The sequence below is a fragment of the Ochotona princeps genome, chromosome 28 (assembly GCF_030435755.1).
Source record: "Ochotona princeps isolate mOchPri1 chromosome 28, mOchPri1.hap1, whole genome shotgun sequence".
NCBI lineage: Eukaryota > Metazoa > Chordata > Mammalia > Lagomorpha > Ochotonidae > Ochotona > Ochotona princeps.
Window position 1 is genome coordinate 20,563,168 of NC_080859.1, and position 6,000 is coordinate 20,569,167.

The window sequence follows — 6,000 nt, forward strand, 5'->3', positions numbered from 1 at the left end:
GCATCAGCTGCCACTGGAGGCAGAATCTGCTCTTCCTGCAACTGTCCACACTGCACATGAAAAACAAGTGGTTTGGGCCCAGCGGCGTGGCCTAGCAGCTAAAGTCCTTGCCTTGAAAGTCCCGGGATCCCATATGGGCGCCAGTTCTAATCCCGGCAGCTCCGCTTCCCATCCAGCTCCCTGCTTGTGGCCTGGGAAAGCAGTCGAGGACGGCCCAATGCATTGGGACCCTGCACCCGCATGGGAGACCCGGAAGAGGTTCCTGGTTCCTGGCTTCGGATCGGCGTGCACTGGCCCGTTGCAACTCACTTGGGGAGTGAATCATTGGACAGAAGATCTTCCTCTCTGTCTCTCCTCCTCTCTGTTTCTCCTCCTCTGTGTATATCTGGCTGTAATAAAATGAATAAATCTTTAAAAAAAAAAAAAAGCAAAACAAGTGGTTTGAATTTGCAAATGGCATCCCCATTCGCCTTCTTTAGAGATACATTCACGTCATCTTTAACACAAGCTTTATGTGTAAGCAGTAGCCAGCAACACTTTCTCAACTTCAGAGTCAGTCATGCCCTTATCTATGATCTCTTCATGCAGATTCTTTATGCTTTTTCTTTTGTTATCCTCATGTAGGCTGCTCCGAATCCTTCCCCGGCCAGGAGCAGGAGCGCCAGGAGCTGCTCTTGTGAGTTCAGGAGCAGGATCACCTCTGTATTTCAGAGAAAAAAAGTTTATGAACACGGATGGCTTAAGTTTTTAAAACATTCAAAAACTGTACATAGTTATAGGGTACCATGAAATGAATGCCAAGTCAGGCTAAAGATACATCTCTCCTCAAGCATTTAACGTTATTTTAAAAACATTCAAAATTCTGTCTAAAGTGTTTTTGTTAATAATATTTAACTGTTATAGCACATTAACATTTGTAGTCACCTTACTGTGCAACGGAATCCCAGAACATGTTTCCCGTATCAAGCATAGCTTAGTACTCATTGATGAACCCAGCTCTCTTTCATCCCATCCCCAATGGCCACAGCAGTCTGGACTGAGCCAAGCCGAACTCATCAGCCACTCCATATATGTGTCCCAGATGGGTGGGGAAAGCCCTGGTCCTTGGGTTATCATCCCGTGCCTTCCCAGCTGGGTTAGAAGTATAATCGCCATGTCTCAATCCAGGATTCCCATATGAAATGCAGGCACCATTGCAAATGATGACTTAACCCGATATACAACATCTACCCCCCACCATTGTATTTTCTTTTAAGATTTATTTACTTTTTTTTTATTGGAAAGTCACATATACAGAAAGGAGGAGAGACAAAGAAGAAGATCTTCGGTCAGCTGATTCACTCCCCAAGTGAGCATCATGGCCGGCGCTGCGCCGATCCGATGCCGGGAACCAGGAACCTCTTCCAGGTCTCCCACGCGGGTGCAGGGTCACAATGCATTGGGCCGTCCTCCACTGCTTTCCCAGGCCACAAGCAGGGAGTTGAACTGGAATTCAGGCACGTTCAAGACGAGGACTTTAGTTGCCAGGCCATTGTGCCAGGCCGGTGAACAGCCTTTTAATTAGCACCAGGGACTGTGCTTCCCAGGGCCAGCTAATGCTTGACAGTTGCTGCTCTGCAGTGCAGAGCCCTTTAAGGCCTTCATCGCAGGGCGACCCAGCAGGGGAGGAGTTAGGCATGGAGGAAGCAGCACCTGCTGCTGTTGAACGCGGTCCTATGGTCCAAGTGAGAATTTCGCTGTCTTGTTAGACAATGAGAACCAGGCCTCCAATCACAGCCAACCTGAGCCAATTTCAATGTCACTGCCAGTTCGACCCACTATTATGAAAATTGCTCCAATTACAGTACACACACATTTGCATATGAAATGATGACTAAGTGCTTGCCTAAGAGGCAATTTCTGTAAATGAAGCTAGGAGTTACTAAAATAGAGTGTATTGCCCTTTGTCGGAATTATCTGTGGCCCAGTGAGGTGACAGCCCCACTCCAGCATTACCTGAGGTCTGTTGTAAATTAGTCGTCTTCCAAATACACCCTATGGTTTGCAGAGGAGCCCCTTGAAATAAAGGGGCTTCAATCTCCTGGTTCAACGATTCTCCTGTTTCCGAGTAGTAAAACATCTGGGAAATTGGACTAAATGGATAAAACAGTTGTCTGTAATAAGGAATTGGCATTTGCTCAACTCCGTATGATGCATTTTTTTAAAAGAACACATGTGGTATTTTTGTGTTATGAAGAACAGAGGCCTGTTCAGTCATGCTTTTTATTGCATTTAAAATGTAAGGTATGCTTTCGTAGCCCCCTGGAGAAATGCTATCGCATTGATTGAGAATTGTGGATGTGCTATTTTACAAACTTGAAAAGCAAGCAAACCATTCAGAAAATTGCAGATATAATTTCAGCAGTCATTAAAGTGGACACTCACAAGGAACTGTCTTCAGAGAAAGAACTGAGCCTATAAAATTGTCCTTCTCTCCTGGCGAGTGGGTCCATGGAGAGTCTTTGATCTTGCCCGGCTTTATGTTCTTATCTGTCTTCTATAATGTTGACATCTTTATGAACAAATGATTTCATCAAACTTGCCATTTGCTTCTTCCCTAGTTCTCATTAAGAAAGCTTAGCTGGTAACCCACCTGTACAGTCTCCATTTTTATAGGCCCTTGTAGGGTTCCAACATGATGTGTTTAACGTGTGTGTACTGGGAGAGGGTAGCAGGAGATGTGTAGAACACTGTCCACTGGTTAAATTTCACAATAATAAATGTGTATGTATATACACACACACACAAATTTATTTAGAAAGTAAGGAAAACAGAAAATAAAGAAGAATCATTTGTAATTCTATCCAGTTACAACCACTGTTGCATATAAACTTTCCACTTTATACGTTGGAATAAAATTATAATGATTTCCTGTTTTAATTACTTAGCTTATTTGAAATACAGAGGAGAGAGATACCAGGAAACCAGAACCCCATTTAAGTGTCACCGGGTGAATGTCAGGGACACACCTGTGGGAGCTGTCACCTGCCATCTCCCAGGACGTGTATTAACAGGAAGTGGATAGGAGGTGACTTGGTTGGAACTTGAACCAGGCATTCTGACACAAGATGTCAAAAGGTCGTGCCAACTACCTTCCCTTATCACTGGCTTTTACCACTTCAAGTATCATGAACATATTTCTTTTCTAAAAAAAAGGTTTATTTATTTTTATTGCAAAGTCAGATATATATAGAGGTGTGTGGAGCCATGCGGTTGGGTTGGATGGCATGGGTGTGTGATGAGCACTGCCCCTCGGTTAGCAAGGCTACGAGGAGTTTCTGGCTGCGTGGCAAGGCCCGGCAGAATGTCTCTGGTCACCTCATTGCTGCCTCACCCCATTGCATGGACACTCAGTCACCGCTCTGATGTTTCATAGAATTCTCCTGAGGGGGGTGTTGTTGTTTTTCTGCAAATGTGAAATGATTCCTGTAACTGGTATAACATCTCAAACTGGTCAATCATGTTATTGATAAAAACATCTTTAGTGAAGTAAGGCTATGACAGACAGCTAAAAGCACACAATAGTACAACTGAGCCCACAGTGTCTCCAAACATCCTGTTATGTGCCCATTTTTGTCCTGAAGCTTGCTCTACCATAAGTAATATTTTCCTTAAGAAATGGCTTGATAATATCTTGGAACACATGGCAATCATGGAGGTACACAGAGTTTGTTTACCATGCGCCTTGAACTGTTACAACACATGACGTGACGCGTTTTAAATTCCTACCACGGAAAGCAGAAAGAATATGGGGCATCTTCTAAAGGGAGACAAATGTGAAGTCTCCCCCCAAAAATGGCTTAAAATTTCTACCTTATATTGGCACTTATATTTAGGGAAAGATAACAGTTCATAAAAACTTCTACCTTACATTGGCACTCATATTTAGGGAAAGAAAACAGTTTATAAAGATAACAAACAAGTTTCTTGTAAAACCCTCTGTCTGTAGCATGGCTGAGTTGCCTTGATCCCTTTCACTGCCCTTTAACAAAAGAACAAAAAACAATGAAATTAGCAGTGAGAACAAAAAGCAATTGAAACAGCACTAGGTGAAGGTGATGGTAATTAATGTATGATTGATTATAAGATTGAATAAGCAATCTATGTTATATGCTTTTATAAATTCCTTTCATTTATGATCTTTCTTTTTAATTCTGTACTCTTGATATTTTAAGCAATATTAGTTAATGTTTAGCAAAAATTGATTTTGGATGTAAATAAATCACTAGTCGCTATGTAACCGCATGTGCTGCCAACCGTGGAGTTCCTGGCTTCAGCCAGGTCACTACAGGTTTGAATGAATAATAGCTGGCTGAAAATATTTTCTCTGAAGTCAAATAACAATAATGCTTTTTAGGATTGATTTTGTAATCATTCTTTTATAATGAAGTAAAAATGATACAACTGGATGTTGTGCATAAGTTTATGATGATTTGTGTATAAATAAAGAAGATAACTTTTCTGAGTTGTCCATTATGAGCATCATGTCATAGTGGTCCATGCCTCCTCTGCCTCTTCTTATTGTCTCACCAATGCACACATCCTTTGCAAGCTCTCAAGTCAGCCAGAGCAGGTCTCTGGCATGGAAGAGAGACAGAGAGGAAGATCTACTATCCAATGATTCACTCCCCAAGCGGCTGCAACAGTCGGAGCTGTGCTTATCCAAAGCCAGGAGTCTTGAGCCTCTTTCATGCAGGGTCCCAAGGCTTTGGGCCGTCCTCGACTGCTTTCCCAGGCCACAAGCATGGAGCTGGATGGGAAGCGGAGCCACTGGGATCAGAACCAAAGTTCATATGGGATCCCAAAGTTCATATGGGATCTCTTGTTTTTATCCCAAGGTGAGGACATTGAGCGCTAGGCTACCATGCCAGGCCCCATGAACATATTTCTTTATATGAAATGTTTTTCTAAAATATGAGTCTAGATGGAGTGATTTTTACTAAAATCCTTTCTTACCTGAAGAAGTTTTAAATTCTCAGAAATGCTTACTGGCAAATAAATCTATGATAAATATAAGGCATTTTACTGATTCAAACAAACAAAAAAACAAGGGTTTTGAACTCCTCTTTACAACAAAATAAATTTATCTTTGACTTTCACTCTTCCACAAACTTTTGAAAATCTCTGTATCTTTATGGAGCCGTCTTTTTGTGGATGACTGATTCTTTCCTGCAGGCAGAATAATTGCAGAGTCTGAACTCCTATTTTTGTTCCAGGTACTCTTCACACTGGGTATAACGATGTGTGCTAGTACTCTCTGGGGCAAGCACGTGCCCACCCTACCTCCCTGCAGGTGGGCCTCCCATTAATAACAGAACCGCCTCTAAGATGTTAGTCCTCTCCCTGCCCTATCCCTTACCAGTGTTTCCTTAGCAAGACACTTGTCTTTTAATTTGATGATGAACTGGAAAATTTTCTTTTCCCGAGTTTTTCTCCTACCCTCTCCCCACTGCTGCTTAGGTGTTTAAACACCTTTTAATCTTTGCCTTTTATGGATTTATTTTCTGCTTTTCAAGTTTATGTTTGGTAACAGATGATCAATTTACATCTTTTTTTATTTTTTTAAGGGTTTGAAAGGCAGAGAGAGAGAGAGATTTTCTATCCACTGGTTCACACCCACAATGCTGCCACAGGGCGAGTTGAGCCAGGTCAAAGCCAGCAGCTAGGAGCTTAATCTAGGTCTCCCACGTGGTTGCAGGGGCACAAGGACTTGGGTCATCGTTTACAGCGTTCACAGCCTTGTTAGCAGAGAGCTGGATGGGAAGTGGAGAAGCTGGTCTCAAAGCAGCATCCTTATGGAATGCTTGCATGGCAGGTGGCTGTTTAACCTGTTGTGGCATAAAACTGGCGCTCAAATGAGTGTTTTTCTAGTTCATATCGGGCACACTGATTTTGTGTGCGAGCTGAATTATGTGTTTTGGATGAAGCGGGAGCAATGATTTTATTCATTTTCGAGTGGCG